This window comes from Cryptomeria japonica, chromosome 9, assembly GCF_030272615.1.
Source record: "Cryptomeria japonica chromosome 9, Sugi_1.0, whole genome shotgun sequence".
NCBI classification, from domain to species: Eukaryota; Viridiplantae; Streptophyta; class Pinopsida; order Cupressales; family Cupressaceae; genus Cryptomeria; species Cryptomeria japonica.
This window is the reverse complement of record NC_081413.1, coordinates 219,389,770-219,414,061: the sequence shown is the minus strand read 5'-3', so window position 1 is coordinate 219,414,061 and position 24,292 is coordinate 219,389,770.

Here is a 24,292-nt window from a genome sequence, read left to right as displayed (position 1 = left end):
TCCTCTAGGCATCCCCTCTCCCAAGGAATTTTTAATTCCTTTTTATTCCTCTAATCCCCATGATATCCTTTTTTGGAGAATTTTGAATTCCTCCAATGTATCTTGTGGAGTGTGGAGATACGAAATGCCTTTAAGGCATAATTCTTGGTCTCCACACCCTCTCTTGGACCTTGTGTGAGCTCACAAGTAAGTCTTAGCCCTTCATCTCAAATTCATCCTAGCCATCCATTTTCCTCTCCTCTTCCTATAAAATAGGGCTTGATCCCTTCATTCAAAACATCTCAAAATCTAGTGAGCTTATGTTGCCCTTTTGAGCCCAGGAAATCATCTTGGCAGCTTCATCATTTTCATTCTTATCATCCTCCAGAAATCCCTTTCATGTTGTGCACATCATTGGAGAGCCATCCACATCCAGCAATCAAAGGAGCACATCAAGTGGAGCATTATCAAGGGGCGCCTTCACTTCATCAAGCTCAATCCAGAGGAGAAGGTAAAATAGCAAGGTGAAATTGTCTTTTAATGATATTTTAGCATTCTGCATGTTTATTTCATTATTTTTTGATCATTTGACCTTCAAATCTATTTTCCCCTCTTCAATAGCTACCTAATATGTTGATTGATCTAGCAACAGTCATAAACATTATCATTGCTGACACAATAGAGATATTGGGCATGTCAAGAATTCAACCCACAACAACTATACTCTAGTTAGTAGATTATTCTACTACTAAACCTAAAGGTGTCCTAGAAAATATTACAGTTACTATCGATACTAGGGACTATCCAGTTGACTTTTGGGAACTCAAGGCTAGGAAGAGAGAATCAAGATACCCAATCATATTAGGAAGACCTTGGCTAGAAACTGCAATAACTTTGATAGACTACAGATCTGGGAGTATGACTATCTCTAATGGTCATAAGAAAAAGGAATTGATCCTTTACCCTCCAACAAAGCCAACATTTCATTCTGACAATCAATTTTGGGTTGATGAGAAAATGATACTAGAAGGGGATGTGGTGATTGAGTTAGCTATGGTTACTTTATCTAAACATGTTGATGAATATGAAGAACATATAGAACAAGGAGAAAAGTTGGATGATGGTAAAATGTTCAATAAAGGAGATGAAGAATGCCCTTCCCATGAAGTATTTAGGAGGGAAATTTAGAAGCAAGTTCTACATCATGATGAGAAACATCCCTATCGTCTTAACACACTTATTAGATATCCATCTGAAGGAAAAAATGACACCAATGAAATTTTAGTCTCAATTGGTAAACATCTCTTTATCAATTCATCATTTCTTCCAACACAAGAAGGGAAGTTGAAACTCACTTTGGAGAAACCTATAGAAACATTTTCTTGGGAGTATAAGGACATGAGAGGAATACATCCTTCCATTTATATGCATCATATTTATACTGAAGATGTTAAACCTATGAGACAAGAATAGAGAAGAATCGACCCATCTTTGAGGGGCTTTGTTAAATAAGAAATAGAAAAAATATTGCAAGTAGGATTGATTTATCCAATTTTAGATAGTCAATGTGTTTCAAAAATTGGTTATTGTACCTATGAAAAATGGGAAGTGGCTATTGGTATTTGGAGATTATTGGTATTTTTCATAGAAATTGCATTAAAGATATGTTGTCATTGATGTCAATTGAACCGGTAATGGTGTTCATGTTATTGCTAATATTGTTGATTTTGATATTGGCTAGTAACCGGTAAAAAAGATTTGTGGAACATGTTGTAAACTAGTGAATCGATATAAAGGATTTAACCTTTCTATGTAATGTAAGCGGTAAAAACCTACCAGCTATTAAACCCTAACCAACCAAGTTTATTGGTTTATTATATGATAAGCGATAATGATGGAGACACGTGTGATCATTTGTTTGAGGATACATTCAAATTGTTTTGGCATGTTTGTTCTTGTCTAGGGAAGAAGCAAAGTGGATTGCAATTAATGCACAACGTGTGATGAGTTAAAAAGTGCATTGGAACGGTGATCATGGAGCGGTTGAAATTGTCTTGAAGAATGTGAAGAGATTGTCATGATTTCTAACGGTCAAGATTGTACTGACTTGTTTGTAATCTCGGTGATGACAATTAGGTTTTTGCTATATTACTAACCTAATTAATTTCTATTTAAGGTCGATGAAGTTGTTTGTATAGGTTGTTCGCAATCTTGGTATTGACCTAATTAATTACACTATGTTGTTGATAGTCGACCGAATATTGCCCATGCATTTGGTATTGTTGCTAGATTTCAGAAGAATCCTAAGGAGGCACATTTGATGGCAACCAAGAGAATTTTGAGATATATGAAAGGTATTGTTGACTATGGATTATGGTATCCATATGGTGGAAATTTTGATCTGAAAGCATACATTGAGGCTAATTGGGTAGGAAACATTGATGACCGGAAGAGTACTAACAACGAAGCATTCTTTTTAGGAGGAAGGCTAGTATCTTGGAGCAGTAAAAAGCAAAGTTGTACTTCACAATCTACTACTGAAGTTGAGTATGTAGCAGCTTATATGAATTGCACACAAGCTATGTGGATGAGGCACATATTGGAAGGTTTGAAGATGGAAATCTCAGAACCTATAAATATTTTGTGTGATAATACAAGTGCAATAAACATTTCCAAAAATCCTATTTTGCATGCAAGGACTAAGCACATTGAATTGAAATATCACTTCTTGAGGGAAAAATTTCAATGTAGAGATGTTATCTTGGAGCATGTTTCTACCAAGGAGAAGCTTGCAGATATCTTTACCAAACCTCTGCCTAAGACCACTTTTGAGTATCTTAGAAGTCAATTGGGGGTTGTCCCTCTTCATGAAGTCACTTGAACATGATGTTGATTGCATCAGTCCCTAAATTACTTGCATAATCTTACATGGATTGATGAAGGAGTGGACGTATTCCACAAGGGGAGCATCAACATCACAGTGAGAGAAAAATTACATATTTTACTTTCACTTTGGCATTACTGTCAAAGGGGGAGAAGAATTATGTGATTGGAGAGAAGAATTATGTGTTTGATTAAGTGAACCAATGGTAGGCTGAAGATAGACAGAGCAAGGTGAATACTTGGTGTTTATGGTGAAAATGGGAACAACAATATTGAAAGACTAAATAGATTCAACCACAAAACCCTAGCCTAACAACAACAAAGATCCACCATAACATATGAAGATTACCTAAGACAATGCAAATCAAATGAAATCATAAATATTATACCATCACATGTCCAATAGGATTTGGATTTCCATTCTTCCTATCTCCATTGATCTTGTTTAATATATTTGCTCTCAGATTTTATGTATGCACAAGAGCTCAACAAAGAATGAAAATGTGGTTGCAAGTAGGCTTGATCGCATATGAAAGTTCAAATGCTAGAGTAGTTGGGGATTGATAATGAAGGAAGCATCTCCTTATATAGAAGACACTATAAGAAATGGAGGGATAAGATTGAGAGGTGTAAAAGATAAATGGTCGGCTATGATTAGAGGGTAGGTAGAGGAAATAAGAAAATAATGAGAGGGTAGTGTATGAATTAAGAGATGAATGACATGTGTCATGGGGAGAAAAGGCTAATTAATTAATTAAATAAATAAAGATTTATTTAATTAATAGAAGAAGTGGGATCAATTCTTTATTTACTTAATTAATAGAAGAAGTGGGATCAATTGAATAAATAAGATATTTATTTAATTTAGGAAAAAGGATAATTTAAATAAATAAATGTATTTATTTAAATGAGAAATAAGGCTAGAAGAGGATAAATGAATTAATTAAATAAATAAGATTTATTTAATTAATAGAAGACTTAGGCTTAAATAATTAAATAAATTAGAGTGGACAATTTTAGGTGTCTACATTTTGCCCCTCTTTGAGACAATGTAGCTTGCCACGTTGTTTCAAAGAAGATAAGATGAACCGATACAAAGTTGCCCCAAGATGGGAATGATATGCCCCATCGAGAGATTGGATGAAAATCCTTGAAAAATATCATAGACAATCTCTCGATAAGAAAGAAAGGCTAAAATGGACTAACAAGATAGGATAGAGTGACATTGTCACGGGATAAAGAAGACTGACTTGAGAGACTAGGGCTAGGGTAGTCTATAAGATAGGCTATGAGGGCAAACATCCTCATTGTCATCCACACATCCAAGAGATGAGAGTGCAGAGAGAGCAGAGCAGTCAACAGTTAGTAGTGATGGCATTGGTGCACAAATTTGATCACATTTGTCGATATCAGAGGCTAGTAGATGCAGGAGAGTCGGTAAGTACCACAAAACCTCCTTTTACTTTGTTGCATTAACTATTGTCATAAATGCATGCTAGGTATTGCAATAAATGTGCTTTAGATATGTCAAGAGGGGGGGAAAAATGCTAAGGCACGTCTGCGTTGGTGCCAGGCACGTTTGGGTAGGTTAGGTGCATCTGGGTAGGTTAGGCACGTCTGCGTTGGTTCTAGGTGCGTCTATGATTGTAATAGCGTCTATATTCAATGTGAGTACGTATGTGCAATATGTAAGTGTGTTTATGTCTTCAAGGTCAAATCGATAGTTCTGTGATAGACATATGTTGTCAATTGGATAAGCTGCTGAGAGGATACACTCAAGCAAGTCCTCTAGGGAAGACTAGGATAGTAGATAGGGCTAGGATTGACAATTCTGTGATAGAATATATGTTGCCAATCAGGAAACTAATCAAGAGGATACACTCAAGTAGAGGCCCTAGGATAGGGTAGATTGAGGCACTTTGTGATGAACAGGGAGTACCAAAGAAATTGACAACTCTATGATAGAATACATTGCCAATTGGATTAGACTGAAATTGACAATTCTATGATAGAACATACGTTGTCAATTGGATAAGCTACTCAAGAGGATACACTCAAGTAGGTTCCCTAAAAGATAGGATCAAAGTAGCACTTTGTGATGAACAGGGAATGCTACTAGGATAAAAAAATAGTACTTTGTGATGAACAGGGAGTACTAAAAAAAAGAGAAACACTTTGTGATGAACAAGGAGTACCACTAGGATAGAGTGCCATATGATAGATATAAGCACTAGGATAAAAAACAACACTTTTTGATGAACAGGGAGTACTACTAGGATAAAAAAGTAGCACATTGTGATGAATAGGGAATGCCACTAGGATTGACATAGTTGATTTTCTTTACTACAGGATGACCTACCGATGTTGTAGTCATGGGAGAGATTCCCTTTGACTCAGATATTATGACTAGACCTAACATTTGAGGATAGAGCAACAGTTGAGGTCATGGGACTGCAATATATTCTGCATGTGCTTGAGTTTCGGGTGAACATGGGATTGCTGACTACTTTAGCTGAGAGATGGCACTAAGAGAATGTACGTTTCATTTGTCGAAGGGTGAGATGACAATCACCTTAGAGGATGTATATAGGATACTGTGGATACCAATCAATGGGGAGTTAGTTCCTTACGATCAAGAGGGAGACATGGATGCAATGAAATGAGTGTTTCAGGATCCAGGACCGGAGATGAGGGCCGGACATGGATAGCCACAGGAGTAGCCAAAGGGTGAGGGTGAGGGGAGAGAGGAGGAAGATTTGATACTATCCTTAAGGGAGATCTACCAGGGACATGCATATGAGATCTTGGATCTGGAGAGGGATACAACTAGACTCAGGAGATAGCTAAGGGACACTGAGCAGGAGAGGGATTAGGCTAGTCAGCGCTATATATAGGCTAAGATAGTATTGAGGGTAGGAAGACAGGTGACATAAGACATAGGGGCTAGATACGGCTATGATTTGCAGGTAGAGGAGGAGATAGCCTACTAGAGATACCTGTACTATGGAGTGGTGTCACCAGATCAGTAGGCTAGGAGCTTCTGGAGACCATCATGGACTATGATGACCACTAGAGGGAGAGACAAAAGATAGGCATCTAGCGGTGGGGTGATGGGTCCTCCACCACCACCAGATAGAGGGGGTAGGAGAGATGATCTTGGGGTAGGTCCTTCCACGGCTCTGACTCCGTTGAGGCCAGCTGGCTCCGAGAGAGGGAGTTCATCATAGCCTTAAAGGGCTCCCTATGTATCAATTTTGTACCATTTTGTATGATGATGTATACACCTTCGGGTGATTGTAGCCATATGATTTTGACATCATTGTATCATGAAACTTATGATTTTGATATATATCTGAAATGATTCACCCTTGCGACAACTTTAAGCATGTGTACTTATGTGATGCTTATGATATGGATGCAAATATGTACATGATGGAATGCAATATTCTTGTTCTTTTATGTTTTATATGTTATGCAAATGCAAATGTGAATGTATGAAATACAGATGAATATGATAATGCAAATAACTATTTACATGATGAGAATGTAAAATGTGTTTGCATGTGTTGTGTGCAGGATGTAATGCAATTGTGATATCTATATGTATGTATGGAATGCTTAATATGTGGTAATGCAGGTGCAACTACATGAAATGCAAATATTTTTGGTGTGTCATTATACTCAGTTGTGTGATAGCAGGCTACACAGACTTAGGGATGATGGAGGTCAATCAAGAAAGGGGGATGGAAGATATAAGATATGGAAGTGAAAGAGCTTCTTGTGCTTTATTATGGAAAATAGGTTATGACAATCCAGGTATATGTTCGACCCAGAAAGTCATTGTACCCATTTGCATGGAGATAGGACAGTCGCAAACAAGGAATGCCCCAGTTCATACTAGACTCATAGTGTCCTCATATCCCTGGACAAGTCAAAGCATTACTAAGAGACAATCCATAGACAACAAAGAAAAATAGGTGATGATACCTCATCATTGCCTTTCTAGTCAAAGACATCTTGGAGATAGAATCTCTAGTTAGAGACATCCTAGAAAAGCTAAAAGAAATGTCACCAAAAAATAAAATCAAAAGAAAACTAAGACTCGACACCAACATCCACTGTAGTCCTCAAGTTTAGTGTCTCTTGTCACTTGTATAAGTCTATTTGATTGTGGTCACAATGTTTACTTTCACAAAAGGATAGATAGCACTGAACCATAATGTTGTCTGAGTTTGTTGAAAGATTTGATTTGTTGAAGCCCATTGTTGCTACTATGTCTCATCTAAAACTGATACTTTATTGTAGATTGGCAATGCAAGTGTTGCTTTATTATGGATTGTGCACGGATAGATTGAATAAAGATGGAAGAAATTGTACTCCTTGGAACATGTGATGCTCTTAGTTCCACACCCATCACTAGACTTAGGATTTGCCTTAGCCACAGATAGGAGCTGATTTATAATGAATGGAAAGGGGTGAAAAGTGGGTTATTATGAATGGCTAGCCAATCTTAGGTAGATCAATAACAAGCCCTGATGGGAATGGGTGAGTTTATTATGGACGGATAGGTTGTGAGTGTGTGAAAAGTGAAAGGATGAAAGTGAATCCTGAAGGAGGGAGGAACAATGTCTCTACACATGGTGTCACTAACCCGGTTTTCACCATGGTACTTTCCCAGAGTGCCACCGAAGTGGTTTTCATCATTGGACAAAATGATTTTTTTTCTTTACTTTTTTTTTTAATTTTATTTTGTGTCACAAGGCACCTATTTGCTAGGTTTTCACCAAGTAACAATTTTTTTGATTTTTTTTTGTATTTTTTTGAATTAGGATATTCTAAACAGCTATGTGTAAAACCTGCGAAGGTGCATGTTGTTGATAGGATCCTCCAAAGGTTCACCCTCTGGAGTTGAAAGCTAATATTCCCCAGATCCATAGGCTGCTGTGATGATGTAAGGACCCAGCCAATTTGGTTTGAACTTTCCGTTCTTCTCTCTGTCTTGCCGATTTTTAGGATTTTTCTTGAGAACTAAGTCACCTACCTCAAATGTGTGAGGCTTTATCTTATGATTGTAGCTGCATCATTCCTTGACTGAATGATGTGTAGCTCGAGTGACTATCTTCCTTGGTAAAGGAATTGAGATAGAATTACCAGTGTGTGGACTACGTAGGCCCATATGCGTGTCCCTAAAGAAGTTTGGGCATCACTGACAACAAAGTCCTTCGAGGAAAGCTCCATTAAAGGTCCATGATGTATCACCGAAAGGAAATGGATGTGTAGAACAAATGGATGAATTATGAAGGCTTATGATTGAGAAAAAAAGTGAAAGTAAGATAGCATGATGGAGACTTAGGATCAACAAGTAAGTTTTTTGACTTAAAATTGTAGAACTTTTGCCCCCAGTTATTATTGATATTAGGGGAGATCAACTCTTGTTCATTTTTGTTCATAGGATTTTCATCCTTGACTTTGATTTTTGCAGAGTCCAATAGATTTTGATTTTGATTTGGACTAAAGGCCTTTTCTTTATTTTTGACTTTTGGATTTTTCTTTTCAAAGCTTGATTTTTGATCCCCAATTAGTAAGGGCTTTTGTGATTCTTGTTGATCCAAGTCTAAGGGAGGAGTGGAAATGGAATGAGTCAATGAAATGGTAAGGCTATGTGAGTTATCAAGAGGGTTGGTGATACACTCAATAGATTGTTTGTTGGAACCACTCTTAGGACTATTGATATCAAGAAATTCTTATACCACTAGAGGAGATTTGCATTCAGACTTAGTAGCCACAACACTAGGTGGTTCACACCTAATTCCTTGGTCTTGCATATTGCTTGTATACTATTCCTATTGACTAAATACCTTAGGAGATAATGGGATTTGATCAACATGAAAGATATACTCACCACATCCCAAGTCTTTAACCTTGAATCTTTCTTTGAGCTCTGCTTGTTTAGATGTAGAAGCTTTTAAGGATTCTGGATCAACGCATGCTGATGAAGAAATAGCCTCTCGATTGATAGAGATTGTTATTTTTGATGTAGGTCATAGATTGTTGCAATATATCAATGGCTTTGGATCAGCTTTAACGGTCACTTTAACTCCATTGTGTGGCAACTTGATCTATCGATGATATGTTGAGGGAATAACTCTCATTTCATGAATCCATGGACGCCCTAGCAATATGTTGTATGTGAGCTCTAGATCAAGGACTCAACAAACCACATCCTTCATAATTGGCCCAACTCTGAGAGGTAAGGTGATTGTGCCCTTGGATGAACGCTCTTCGTCATCATATTACTTGATGGTAATTTTGTTTGTAGCTTTCACAGCCTTTTTAGAATATCCCAATTGTTTAATAGTGCTCAATGTACAAATGTTTAGACCTGCTCCTTCATTTATCATGACTCATTTTATTCAATGTTTGTGTAGGAAGGCTTAAATGTGTAAAGGTGCATTATGTGGTTGGCTCATGGAGGCATTGTCAGCTTCTATGAATGTAAGGGATTGTGGAACGAAAAGGTATCCCACCATGGCTTGAAACTAGTCCAAATTCAGATCAGTGGGGACAGTAGTGTCTCTCAAAGTTTTCTCAAAAATAGCTTTATGTGCAGGGGATATGCATAAGAGTTCAAGGATTGAGATAAGCGTGGGTGTCTTCCCTAACTATTCTACAAGGTCATACTTAGGTTTGGTTGATGAGGAAGCAGTGTTTTTAGCAGGAGCACCTTGCAAAGTAAATTTACCTCCATGAGTTGTAATATTACATTCAGAGGTAGGTTCAAAAGAAGGTCCAATGCCTTTTAGGACAACTTTAGGTCTTTGGGTAGAATTTTCAAGCATTTTGTCCTTGATGATAATGGTAGAGACATAATTGTCCATCAAAATGTGATTAATAGTTGAATCATAGTTATAGGATGCTCTAGTATAGTTGGTTTGCTTATATGTGACTTTAGCTTTTGCCTTGTCATGTTTTGGGAATGGTTTTTTAAACATTTCATGTTCTTGATTGGATGAGTGTCCCTCGATCTTAATGTCACCTCTATCAATAAGATCCTGTATAATGTTCTTTAGCCAATGACAATTTCCTATTTTATGGCCCTTGCTTTTGTGATATTCGTAGTATTCATCATCATTCCACCAATTTGGTTTGACCTTTGGCTCATATGGAGGCATATCAGGAATTTTTATTATCTTGTTTGCCACTAGCTTCTTGAAGGCTGACTTAAGTGGTTCTCCCAATGGGGTGTATTTCCTTCATGGTTTGGAAGTTATTTGAGTATTCACTTGGTTGTTTATAGAACTTGATCTAGAAAAAATGATTTTGGGTCTTACTGTATTAGCATCAACAATACCATCATTGACTGTGTTCTCGTTCTTGTTCCAAAATCTTGGCTTGTCTTTTCCTTTAAAGTCCTCTTTGTTTTCTTTGAATATCTTAATTACTCCTTGTTCAATTAGGACCTTCTTTGTTGCTAAGAATTTTTCAATGACGTCCTTGAAGGTGGACAAACAAGCTTTCCTTATCTCATAACCAATTTCTCTATGGACATTCTGGGTGAACATCTCTACCATTTGTTTTTTGTGGAATTTCACAAGAGCATCTGCTGGCTAGATTCCTCCATCTTTGTAAAAATGATGAAAAAGACTCTCCATCCCTTTGTTTGGTGTTGCACAAAGTAGTGATTGATATGTTTGTCTCTATGTTGTATGAGAAATGTTGGATAAATACCTTTGCTAAGTCACCCCATGACTTAATTCCAAGTGGGAGTCGGGAGAACCATTCCATAGCTTGATCACCTAAGTTTTGTGGGAATAATCTCATCAAATATGTGTCTTCTGCTGCCACCTCAATGCAAGCTATGAAAAACTATCTTATATGTGCCTTAGGATCCCCTTTTCCTCTATACTTATCAAACTTAGGTGTCACAAAGTGTGTAGGAAATGGAGGCATTGGAATTATTTTGCAAATGGATAGGGACATATGTCTTTGATTGTGCAAGTTGGCTTCATTGTATTTATGTCCTCCATTTTCTTTTGTAAGTCCTTAATTTTCTGCTCCAAATTGTTCTTAGGTGGAGACCGACTTCTTGGACTATACCCCATGCCTAAACCACTGGGTGGAGGAGGAGCATGTTGCATATATGGATGGTATTGATCATACACATGTTCATATGGAGGAGGTCTATAGTGATGTTGCATATAAGGACCACCTGGTATAAAGTCATGATGAGGAATGGAATATCTGTTTTGTCTATGTATACCATACTCTACAGGCATGTCATGAGTTTGTTCTAGTGTGTTGCCCCCAAATTTGACATGGGGTTTCCTTGTGTCCAAATTTTGAGCATGCGTTTGAATATCCAATTGGTTTGGTGGTTGGTCCTTAGCATTGGCATGTGATTGAGTATATTTTTCTGCATAAGATTTCCATAATGGTCTGCGAAGGTGAGTTTCATATGCTTGACCATGTGTATTTGGGAACTTAGGTTTTTGAAACAAAGATGATGGTGATTCAGGCACCATATGTGGTCCTCTATTGCCTCCACTATTAGGCCTCCTTTGATACATGTTGAGGTGAGGTTGTTGCAAAGGTCGATGTTCCATTATTTGAGACATATCAAAATCATGAGGTATCTTGGCTCCACTTTGTGCCATCACTTGTAAGAAAAATTGTCTCTCTCCTCATTATTTCCTTAACCAATCGATTAAAACGAGGATCCATAATGGAGTCTTCCACTTCTGTTGAATGTATGGAAAAGTTGTCCATTTTGTCATTATGTGTATCATTGTTGTTTGTAGTGTCCATGTTCTCAACATTTAGAATGTTTCTATAGGCATCCATGTCAGGTAATGTGGTATGATCAGAATTGAAAAAGACATCATTATCATACTCATAGGCACTCATGTTTGCGGACTCTTGAGAATCTTTAGTTTCTCTCCTAGATTTTTGGGAATGGGTTTCAACCATGAACTAGGTCTTGACCAAGATGTTTGAGACTAGATGAAAATGGAAAGAGTATGGAAGACCAAGAGTTTGGATGGAATGTAAATGAATATAAGGTGTACTTGCAATGTCCAAAGTGTAAGACCAAGTATGTATGTAGTAGAGTAGGTGTGGGTTCCAAAGAGATGATAGTTTCTCTTGATGAGGTAAGTTGACCTTGACTCTAAGTAAGACCAAATGTGACCCAAAGGTGATAGACCTTGATGAGGGACCACTTAGAAAAATGTTGTTGTATGTAATGTGTTGACAAAGTATGATGAGGACAAGCAAGTGACCATTTGACTCAAGTTTAGACAAATGTGAATGTAATGTAAGATGTAAAGAAATGATGGACTTTGTGAGACCCAAAGATAGGTTGAATGCTAGATGAAAACCTAGAGAAATAACCTAGGAAGCTCAAGAATTCTGAAACTGATTGCTCTTGTTTGTTGGATTGTAAATTTTTCCAATTTGTGAAGTTGTTTGTTGTGACCAAATCTGAATTTTTGACTATTTTTCATGACAAGAGGACACTATGTTGATGAGGACTCAATGTTTGCAAGTGTTTAGACTCACATTGACTCAAAAGAAAGTGTGTTGTTTGATGCAAAAATGTTTTGCATACACTTGAAGATACAAAAGACACATGTTTTGATGTTTGGTCTTGAATGTTTGAATGTTCAAAAGAAGACAAGCACAATTCTCATGGCTGGCTAGGATAATAGTTGTTGATCCCACATTGGTTTCCCCCGAGGCTACGCTATTCAGAGCGGATAATTAGATGCTTGACCCCATTGGCTCCACCCTTAACACTCACTTCTCTAGGGCAGACAAACATCAATCCCCATGAAAACTCTCCATGGCAAACTTTGTATCTCTATTAAGAACTGTATGTGTGTGGGTTGCTCTAGAGGTTCGACCTCCTGACCCAACAACTAGAAGGATTTTGGCTTTCTAAAACAAAAAAGCGCTAGTAAGGGCATCCACTCTTGTGGCCATACATGTGACACTTTCAGCTCTGTAAATACAGAAGGCTCCCAGTTGGTAGGGGTTATGCCCTACAAATGATCAAATAAATTTGACCAAACGGGTTTATGGGGAGACATAGTGTCAGTATGAACTAATCAGCACACGTTACCCATGGTTTTCACCATGGATACAGTTGTTTATAGTGGTTGGGAAGAGGTGGGTTTTCCTCACTACCACTTGGGTCATTCTCTCCTCACTAGTAGTCTTAATGACCACATGGGGAGACAGGCCCTCTAAAGATTAAACAAAAAGAGCCTATTGCTCAAGACACAAAAGACACTGGTTCAATTTTAGTGCACCAATTGAAGTGTTTGCTAGTCTACAAAAACAAGGCACACAAATGAAGATCAAAAAACCTTTTCCAAACATCTGCAACAAATATTTGTTAGTAGTTTTGAAATAAAACCCCTCTTGCAAGCACACAAGTTAGGTAAATTTTAGATCCAAAAGACTTTGTGAAATAGGGGCCTTCAACAATGCGTTTTTTTGATAGATTCAAAGATCTAATTTTCCATGCATTATTTTGCAGCATAAAACATATACCACCTGTAAAATTTTAAGACATTTTCAGAAATGTAAGAAAATCCAAAAAATGTGCTAATTTGCTCCAAAAATTAATTTTTAATGAAGAATCATAAAAAATTCATATAAAATGCAAAATTGATTCACATAATCTGAAATTTTTACTGGACACTCCTGATAGCCTTCCAAACCTGCATAAAAAACTTCATGGAAAATTTCCAAGCAGTTTGTGAGATATAAGCAAAATAATGCAAAACCCTAATTTTCAAAGATCTGATTGTTTAGGACATATTTTGCATCAAAATTAAAATCACAAAGAACAAATCATGTGTATAAATCAGAGAGCTTTCCAAAAATATAAGAAAATTCGAAAAATTCCCTAATTGTCTCTCAAAATTAATTTTTTATGAAAATGCATAAAAAATTAATAGCAATTTCACATATGACCCCAAAATAGTTATTTTTTTACTAAGAATTTTAGATACTGTGCTTGACCTGCAAAAATATTTTTATGTCAAAATTTAAACCAGTTTGTGAGATTTGATCAAAATAATGAAAAACCCTAATTTTTATAAATCCATTTTTTAAGGACATATTTTGCATCAAAATTAAAATCACAAAGAACAGTTCATGTGTATAAATCAAAGACCTTTCCAAAAATATAAGAAAATCTGAAAAATTTGCTCATTTTCTCTCAATTAATTATTTATGAAAATTCATAAAAAAATCATAGAAAATTAAAATATGCTCCAATAGATCTGAATTTTGGTTTGAGATCTCTTGATACTGTCTTCAACTTGCAAACAAAATTTGATGCAAAAATTCATAGCCGTTTGTGATATCGGATCAAATCTCTCCAAGATCGTGATTTTATATACAAAACCCTAGCTGCACAAGGTTATTCTCCAAATTGTTTTACAAAATAGCAATATAGAGTTCGAAAAACCTACAAAAAAAACATAGATCTAACAAAAATCCATGTCCCACCGGGCGTGCCAAAATATTTATGGTGAAAATGGGAACAACAATATTGAAAGACTAAATAGATTCAACCACAAAACCCTAGCCTAACAGCAACAAAGATCCACCATAACATATGAAGATTACCTAAGACAATGCAAATCAAATGAAATCACAAATATTATACCATCACATGTCCAATAGGATTTGGATCTCCATTCTTCCTATCTCCATTGATCTTGTTTGATATATTTGCTCTCAGATTTTATGTATGCACAAGAGCTCAACAAAGAATGGAAATGTGGTTGCAAGTAGGCTTGATTGCATATGAAAGTTGAAATGCTAGAGTAGTTGGGGGTTTATAATGAAGGAAGCATCTCCTTATATAGAAGACACTATAAGAAATGAAGGGATAAGATTGAGAGGTGTAAAAGATAAATAGTCGGTTATGATTAGAGGGTAGGTAGAGGAAATAAGAAAATAATGAGAGGGTAGGTAGTGTATGAATTAAGAGATGAATGACATGTGTCATGGGTAGAAAAGGCTAATGAATTAATTAAATAAATAAATATTTATTTAATTAATAGAAGTGGGATCAATTAAATAAATAAGATATTTATTTAATTTAGGAAAAAGGATAATTTAAATAAATAAATGTATTTATTTAAATGAGAAATAAGACTAGAAGAGGAAAAATGAATTAATTAAATAAATAAAGATATTTATTTATTTATTTAATTAGACTGGACAATTTTAGGTGTCTACACTTGGTAATGTAAACCAGGATTCCTATTCACCAATCTCAACAACAATAAGAGGCGTTGATATTTGTATTGCCATCAATGTCAAAGGGGGAGATTGTTGGTATTTGGAGATTATTGGTATTTTGCATAGAGATTGCATTAATGATATGTTGTCATTGATGTCATTTGAATAGGTAATAGTGTTCATGTTATTGCTGATATTGGCTAGTAACCAATAAAAGAGCTTTGTGGAACATGTTGTAAACTGGTGAACCGGTATAAAGGGTTAAACCTTTCTATGTAATGTAAGCGGTAAAACCCTATCAGCTGTTAAACCCTAACCGACCAAGTTTATTGGTTTATTATATGATAAGCGGTAATGATGGAGACATGTGTGATCATTTGATTGAAGATACATTCAAATTGTTTTGACATGTTTGTTCTTGTCTAGGGAAGAAGTAAAGTGGATTGCATTTAATGCATAACATGTGACGAGTTTCAAAGTCCATTGGAGCGGTGATCATGGAGCGGTTGAAATTGTCTTGAAGAATGTGAAGAGATTTTCATGATTTCTAATGGTCAAGATTGTACCAACTTGTTTTTAATCTTGATGATGAGAATTAGGTTTTTGTTGTGTTACCGACCTAATTAATTTCTATTTAAGGTCAATGAAGTTGTTTGTATAGGTTGTTGGCAAGGTTGGTAGATAATCTATTGAGTGTGTAGTTGCCAAACTAGTGAATGGATCTACACTTGGAGTGAAGGCAGATTGAAGGTTATAGAAGGATCTGATCAAGAAAAAGTAGTGCTATTTAGACAAATCAACAAAACTGTTGTTTTCTAACAATTACAATAGAAGTTAAATCCCTTAACCGGGTGAGCTCTAACAAGCTTGCTTACTCATTAAATCCTCTAACAAGGTGATCCATTAGCTTGGATTCTTAAATCCTCCAGCCAGGTTACTCCTAATAGGGTATTGTGCTTCTGACAAAGCATATTTGTAAATCCTTTAACGGGGTGATTCCTATCTAAAATTAGTTCTTAATAGGACTTATTGTAAAGCTCTAATAGGGTTTGGCTCCTAATAGGGCAAACTTCAAAAGAGTTTAGATAGCTATCCTTGTGAGTCTCATCTCACCGTGGTTTTTACCTATTTGGGTTTTCCACGTATAAACATTTGTGTCAAGTGGTGAATGATTTTATGGTTGTGACTTTATTTGTTGATATGGTTAATTTTTGATAAGGCATGATTAAGTAGAAGCATTGAAGATGAATATGTTGAGTTATGATTAGGCATTGTTAATGTTTACATAGATGTTGAAGTTGTTTACTGTTAAAGCTATCATAACAGTTAAACCAGTTGATGTCAAGTATTCTTATGAGTATTGATCTTGACTGAGATATGTTTACTTTATTTGACTGAGTTTGAGTTTGGGAACTTTGTTTCAGTTTTTCTATATACTGAAACACCCCCCCCCTCTCAGTATTCTATCAAATACTTATTCTTTCATCATACCATCAATTGGTATTAGAGCGACTCAGTTCCTCTTGATATAAAAGCCTAACAACTTGAGCAAAAGATCTTGTAGATCATGATGAAGAAAGAAGGTCCGAATTTTAACAAAGATAACTATAGAATATGGAGTGATAGGATGAAGATTTACATTAAGAGTCTTGGTAGTCAGTATTAGGAGCATATAGAAAATAAGTATACTACACCCACTAGACCCCCGATTGATGATCAGAAGAAAGAACAACAACAAAATCACCAGGCATTAGAAGCTATTGTCAGTTCCCTGTTTGGTGCTGAATATGTAGATTTTCATGGTCTTGAAACTACATATGAAGTCTGGAAGAAATTAGAAGATATCTATAGCAGTGATGAGCATGTCAAGATTGCTAAAGAAGAGAGTTTAAGTGGCAAGTTTGATGACATGAGAATGTGTGAAGGTGAGAACATCCAGCAATATGGTCAAAGGATTAAAGAGATAGCTGGTGAGATATAGAGTGTAGGAGGGAAAGTGGAAGATGCCACAGTAATTAGTAAAGTACTGAGAACCCTGCTACCGGTCTATGCTATCCGAGTTTTAGCTATCCAGGAGCTGAAATTCATTAATAAGACAAAGGTAACTCTTGACTCTATTATTGGCAAACTTACTACTTTTGAACTAAATGGCTATGATGGTAGTGTATAGAGATCAAAATCTTCATTTAGAGCTTCTGTCTCTAACCCATCTATGAGAAGAAGTAGAGATACCTTCCATAACTATGAATCTAGATCTAGAAGAGATGCCGAAGATGATGAAGGCTTAGTGGATCTTGAAGAATTGTTGGCAAAATGACTTCCTAGAGGCACAAGTAAATATAAAGGTAAGCTACCTTTAAAATGTTTTGCATGCAACGAGATTGGTCAATAGAAGCAAATTTTTCCTAATGGTAAAAATGAATACAAGAGAGACAAATTTAAGAAGTATAAGGGTAAAGACAAGAGAGATTGTCTTGTAGTTATTGAAAGTGGTATTACCTATGAAGAATTTGATGATAATGATGGTGAAGATATTGTGTTTGTAGCAATTAAGGAAGAAATATTAGATCAGAAGGCACTACTATCTAGAATGGATAACTCTGATGATTGGATCATTGATAGTGGTTTTTCACATCACATGATCGGTGTTTGGAGCAAATTTATTTCCCTGAAAGAATTTGATGGCGGTGTTGTCAGATTTAGCAATGACTCACTCTGTATGGTGAAAGGAAAAGGAGTTATTTCTCTTAATGGGAAAAGAAGTACTGACGATGTCTACTGGGTTGAAGGCCTAAATCACAATCTTCTTAGTGTGGCACAACTTAATGACAAAGGATACCCACTGGAATTCAGAAATGATATATGCAAAATCTTTGACAACAAAGGAGAATTGATTGCAACCGATAAATAGACCAAAGGTAATCTATTTCATCTCAATCCTAAAGTTAGCAACTGTTTGATTGCAAAGATGAATAATAGATGGCTTTGGCATAGGAGATTTTGTCATATTAATTTTGACAATATTATTAAAGTAAACAAGTCTAAGACTATAAGAGGTCTGCCTTAGCTAGACAAACCGGTTAATGCTCTTTGTAAAGAATGTCAACTAGGAAAGATGACTTATTCAACTTACAAGAGCAAGTCCTTCTTAGTAGAGCACTTGTTAGATTTGGTTCATACAGATCTATGTGCACCAATAAGAACAAGAAGCATTCAAGGTGATAGATACTTTATGATCTTCATTGATGATTGTTCAAGGATGATGTGGGTCACATTCTTGAAGGATAAAAATGAATCTTTTGGAAAATTCAAGGCATTCAGAGCCTTAGCTGAGAAAGAGAGTGACAAAATGATTAAATGTCTAAGAACAAATCAAGGTGGCAAATTCACTTCTGCAAAGTTCACTAAAAATTGTGATGATAATGGTATCAAGCGACAAATTTTTGCACCAAGGACACGATAACATAATGGTATAGTAGAGAGAAACAACTGGTCAGTGGTTGAAGCTACTAGAACTATGTTGATACAAGGAGGAGTATCAATTTTTTTTTGGAAAGAAGCTATAAAAACAACTGTGTACACAATGAACCGAGTTCTGGTAAAAAGAGGTAAGGACAAGACCCCATATGAGTACTGGTATGGGAGATCACCTAATGTTAGCTATTTTAAAATATTTGGTAGAAAATGTTTTATTAAAAGAGGTGATTACATAAGCAAGTTTTAAGCTAAGAGTGATGAAGGCATATTCCTTAGATATTCCACCAAGAGTAAGGCCAATAAATGCTTCAACAACTGGACACAAAAAATTGTTGAAAGTGTTGATGTTCGTGTAGATGAATATCCTGAAATTTCAGAAGGAACCATTTTTGAGAAATAGGATGAAGATCCTTGTATTTTTCTTTTAGAACTTGAAACTGTTAAATCAAAAAATGGGTAAAGAAAATCCTGATGAAGTTGTTCAACCAGAACAAACAAATTCAGAGGAAGATGACAATGATGAAGCTGAACCTAAAGAGAATGATCATGTTTTACCTAGGTATGTGAGACTGAATGATAGCCTTGAATAGATAATTGGGGATAAGGATGCAGGTGTACAAACTAGAAGGAGATTAAGAGAGAACTCTTGCATGATCTCCACCTTTGAACCTAGAAGTGCTAAAGAGGTATTTGGTGATGATCATTAGGTGAAAGATATGGAGGAGGAGTTGGATCAAATTGAGAAGAACAACACTTGGACCTTGGTACCTCGACCGGTAAACAAGAATGTTATAGGTACTAAATGGGTGTTTAGAAATAAATTAAATGAAGATGGTGTTGTAATTCACAATAAGGAAAGATTAGTATGCAAAGGTTATGTGCAAGAAGAAGGAGAAGACTATGGAGAAACTTTTGCACCAGTAGCAAGACTGGAGGGTGTCAAAACACTACTTGTATTTGCAGCTTATAAGAAGTTCAAGGTATACTAGATGGATGTCAAGTTTGTATTTTTAAATGCGATACTGCAAGAAGAGGTTTATATAGAGCAACCTGATGGTTATGCATTAATAGACAAGGAAGACATGGTATGCAAATTGCATAAAGCCTTGTATGGATTAAAAAAGGCACCTAGAGCATGGTATGAATGACTTCATACTCATTTGATGAAGATAGGCTTTGCTAGAACCAGTGAAGACAACAACATTTATCTCAAGTCTGAAGGAGATGATATACTGGTCAATGAAGTATTTGTAGATGACATTATATTTGGAGGTAATGATGACATGAGTAATTGTTTTGCAGATGAAATGAAGAATGAATTTGATATGTCATTAGTAGGGGAAATAAATTTTTTCATAGGCTTACAGATACAATAGATGAAGAATGGTATTTTCATTACTCAATTCAAGTATGTGAAAGAGGTTTTGAAGACTTTCGGTATGAGTGACTGTAAACCAGTTGGAACCCTAATGGTTATAGGTTGTAAATTGTCCAAGGATGATGCATCTAATTTTGTAGATGAAAAGGAATACAGGTCAATGATTGGAAAATTACACTATGTTGTTGACAGTTAATCGGATATTGCCCATGCAGTTGGTATTGTTGCTAGATTTCAGCAGAATCCTAAGGAGTCACATCTAATGGCAACCAAGAGAATTTTGAGATATCTGAAAGGTATTGTTGACTATGGATTATGGTATCCATATGGTGGAATTTTTGATCTAAAAGCATACACTGATGCTGATTGGGAAGGAAACATTGATGTCCAGAAGAGTACTACCAGAGGAGCATTCTTTTTAGGAGGAAGGCTAGTCTCTTGGAGTAGTAAAAAGCAGAGTTGCACTTCACAATCTACTACTGAAGTTGAGTATGTAGCAGCTTATATGAATTGCACACAAGCTATGTGGATGAGGCACATTTTGAAAGGTTTGAAGATGGAAATCTCAAAACCTATAAATATTTTGTGTGATAATACAAGTGCAATAAATATTTCCAAAAATCTTGTTTTGCACATAAGGACTAAGCACATTGAATTGAAATATCACTTCTTGAGGGAAAAAGTTCAATGTAAAGATGTTATCTTGGATCACGTTTCTACCAAGGACTAGCTTGTAGATATCTTTACCAAACCTCTACCTAGGACCACTTTCGAGTATCTTAGAAGTGAATTGGGGGGTTGTCCCTCTTCATGAAGTAAGTTGAGCATGACACTGATTGCATTAGTCCCTGAATTACTTGCAAAATCTTACATGGATTGATGAAGGAGTGGATGTATTCCATAGGGGGAGCATCAACATCATAGTGAGAGTAGCATTACATGTTTTACTTTCACTTTGGCATTGCTATCAAAGGGGGAGAAGAATTATGTGATTGGAGAGAAGAATTATGTGTTTGATTAAGTGAACCAACAATAGGCTGAAGACAAACAGAGCAAGGTGAATACCTGGTAATGTAAGCCAGGATTCCTATTTACCAATCTCAACAGCAATCAGAGGTGTTGATATTTGTATTGCCATCAATGACAAAGGGGGAGATCGTTGGTATTTAGAGATTATTGGTATTTTTCATAGAGATTGCATTAATGTGATGTTGTCATTGATGTCAATTGAGTCGGTAATGGTGTTCATGTTATTGTTGATATTGGCTAGTAACCAGTAAAAGAGCTTTGTGGAACATGTTGTAAACCAGTGAACTGGTATAAAGGGTTAAACCTTTCTATGTAATGTCAGCGGTAAGACCCTATCAGATGTTAAACCCTAACCGACCAAGTTTGTTGGTTTTTTATATGATAAGCGGTAATGATGGAGAAACGTGTGATCATTTGATTGAGGATACATTCAAATTGTTTTGGCGCATTTGTTCTTGTCTAGGGAAGAAGAAAAGTGGATTGCATTTAATGCACAATGTGAGATGAGTTACGAAGTCCATTGGAGCAGTGATGATGGAGTGGTTGAAATTGTGTTGATGAATGTGAAGAGATTGTCATGATTTCTAACGGTCAATATTGTACTAACTTGTTTGTAATCTCGATGATGAGAATTAGGTTTTTACTATGTTATCGACCTAATTAATTTCTATTTAAGGTCGATAAAGTTGTTTGTATAGGTTGTTGGCAAGGTTTGTAGAAAACCTGTTGAGTGTGTAGATGCCAAATCGGTGAATGGATCTGCACTTTGAGTGAAGGCAAATTGAAGGTTATAGAAGGATTTGATCAAGTAAAAGTAGTTCTATTTAGACAGATCAACAAAAGTGTTGGTTTCTGACAATTACATCAAAAGTTAAATCCCTTAACCGGGTGAGCTCTAACAAGCTTTCTTACTCATTAAATCCTCTAACAAGGTGATCCATTAGCTTGGATTCTTAAATCCTTTAGCGAGGTTACTCCTAATAGGGTATTCTGCTTCTGTCAAAGCATATTTGTAAATCCTTTAACTGGGTGATTCCTAACCCGAATTAGTTCTTAACATGACTTATTGTAAAGCTCTAACAGGCTTTGGCTCCTAACAGGGTGAATTTCAGAAGAGTTCAGATAGTTATCCTTGTGAGTTCCATCTCACCGTGGTTTGTACCTATTTGGGTTTTCCACGTATAAACATTTGTGTCAAGTGGTAAAAGCTTCTGTGGTTGTGACTTTATTTTTTGATATGGGTAATTTCTGATAAGGCATGATTAAGTAGAAGCATTGAAGATGAATATGTTGAGTTATGATTAAGAATTGTTGATGTTTACATAGATGTTGAAGTTGTTTACTATTAAAGCTGGCATAGCAGTTAAACCAGTTGATGTTAAGTATTCTTATGAGTATTGATCTTGACTGAGATATGTTTACTTTGTTTGACTGAGTTTGAGTTTGGGAGCTTTGTTTCAGTTTTTCTATATACTGATTCACCTCCCCCATCTCACTATTCTACCAGATTTTTGTTCTTTCATCATACCATCAGTGTCATGTTTGTGTGGATTATAAGAAGTTAAACAAATCCACTAAGAAGTGTTACTTCCCTCTACCATTTATCGATCAAATTTTGCATAATCTAGCTGGTAGTAATTATTTCTCTTTCTTGGATGGCTTTAGTGGATGGGTATGTGTAGGATCATGGTGGGCCAAATATTCCCTTAAGTGGCAATGAAAATAAGAAAATAGAGTTAGGCAACTTGATGTAAAAATTTGAATAAGTTACGAACATTATTTCAAAAATATGTAATAATAGAATGTTGGCAATTGACACTCATTCGGTAATTTCAGGTGACTTCTAGTGGTTGATTATTTGTTTAGGGTTGTCAATGATGAAAAATCTTCATGGTGATTCGATCTAGTGATCATGATACATCATATCCAAAAGTTGGAGGTAACTGGTAAATAGATAACTGGTGGAACAAGGAAAAATAGGGTATTTTGGTAGCGTGCTGGTCCAAAATGATTTTCGATGGTTGTGGTATTTTTGGTAATTTTTTTTGTGATCTTGGAGTTTATTAAGACCTTTAGGAAGCATGTGGTCATAATATTTTAGTTTGGTGCTATAGGTTATTCAATATTGATGTCGACTTGGTCTACACATTACATCTCTTGAAGCCAACATGAAGAAGATTGTTTTTGTGGCAAGACCAGATATATAAGAATGATTTGGCGGTTGATTTTTGATAATGTGTGTATGTGATGATTAGTTTTGGTGCAATTGAGCACAGTTCCATGTGCGCATTTTGGTTTCAGATCAACCGGTAGGTGACAAAGACAGAGACAGGGTACTCAACAGAGTAGAGATAGTTAGTGATTTAGAACCTAATCGAAACTCATTTTTGCATTGTCAAATACTTTCTAAGAGTTCATTTCATTTTACATTACTATTATAAATAAATTGTAAGTTAGTGAGACTTCCTCGAGGGTTGTATCCCTCCAAACAATTGTTATTGAGTAGTGAGCGCTAGGAAGTGTGCCTGAATGCAAGTGCATTCCCCATCTATGTAATATTTATGTAAACCTGGCCATAGTATATGAATATTGTGGGTTCCAGCCCCATCGTGGTTTTTCCCTTTTCGACTTTCCATGTAAAATTATGGTGTTATGGATTTGTTCTTTTATTGTTGCTTGTTTATCTTCTTATCTGTTATGGACTGTTAATTGATGGATAAAGGCAACAAATTTGGTCATATGGAAAGTTAGTGCAAAAGTAGGATGGATAATAACAATATGATGAACAATATGAACAATGTTTCTACCTTTACCAGTTAGTGTTTCGTATACAATAATTTTGGACACAAGTTAAATGTGTGTAGAGAAGTAATAAATAACTTTCAAAACAAAAGGTGTTATGCCAGTGGAATGTTTGGACATATCTCTAATCAGTGCAGGACAAGACATAGCCATATGAACTTTAGACCTATGAAGAATAATGTTGTTTGCAGAGCATGTGATCAAACCGGTCATATTGATAAATACCACATAAGAAAAAATAGTGCTTCGGTAGACAAGAACAAATCAGATGAAAAGGGAAATACAAAAGTTGATGAGATCAGAGACCAACATAAGACAACGTGGGTAAAGAAAGCTGAATTTAAGGTAGATAATGGATCTGTACCTAAATCCATTGTAGAATCTACATCTGGTAACTAGGGATTTTGGCCTTAGGGGGAGGCAAATCAATGCAACTCTTGTAGTACTCCTTTGATGAGAACTGTGGTCAATGGATTATAGATG